General features: G+C 63.1%; 1 protein-coding gene across 1 annotated transcript in view; it reads right to left on the bottom strand.

The window, feature by feature from the left end:
* Window positions 1–274, bottom strand: part of LOC103776089 (rho GTPase-activating protein 23-like) — a gene marked incomplete at both ends in the record, with an annotated part of 2,012 nt that overhangs the window by 423 nt on the left and 1,315 nt on the right. The window lies entirely within an intron of this gene.

Consider the following 274-nt stretch of genomic DNA (forward strand, 5'->3'; position numbering starts at 1 on the left):
AGAGGTGTCCCCGAGCTGTCACCTACACCGCTGCCAACGGCCACTAGGCGGCCCTGGCACTCCGGGGAAGGTCACAGCGATGGGACCAGGACGATGACAACAGAGATGGGGATGGAGATGGAGATGGGGATGGAGACAGGGATGGTGACAGAGCCACGGACCAGGACAACAGCCCCAAGAGCACCCCAGAGGCATGGGGATAAGGATGGGGACAGGGACGGGAATGGGGACAGGGATAGGCAGGCCACCCTGCCCTCACCTCGTCCTGCAGGTT

This window comes from Merops nubicus, unplaced genomic scaffold, assembly GCF_000691845.1.
Source record: "Merops nubicus isolate BGI_N331 unplaced genomic scaffold, ASM69184v1 scaffold29577, whole genome shotgun sequence".
NCBI classification, from domain to species: Eukaryota; Metazoa; Chordata; class Aves; order Coraciiformes; family Meropidae; genus Merops; species Merops nubicus.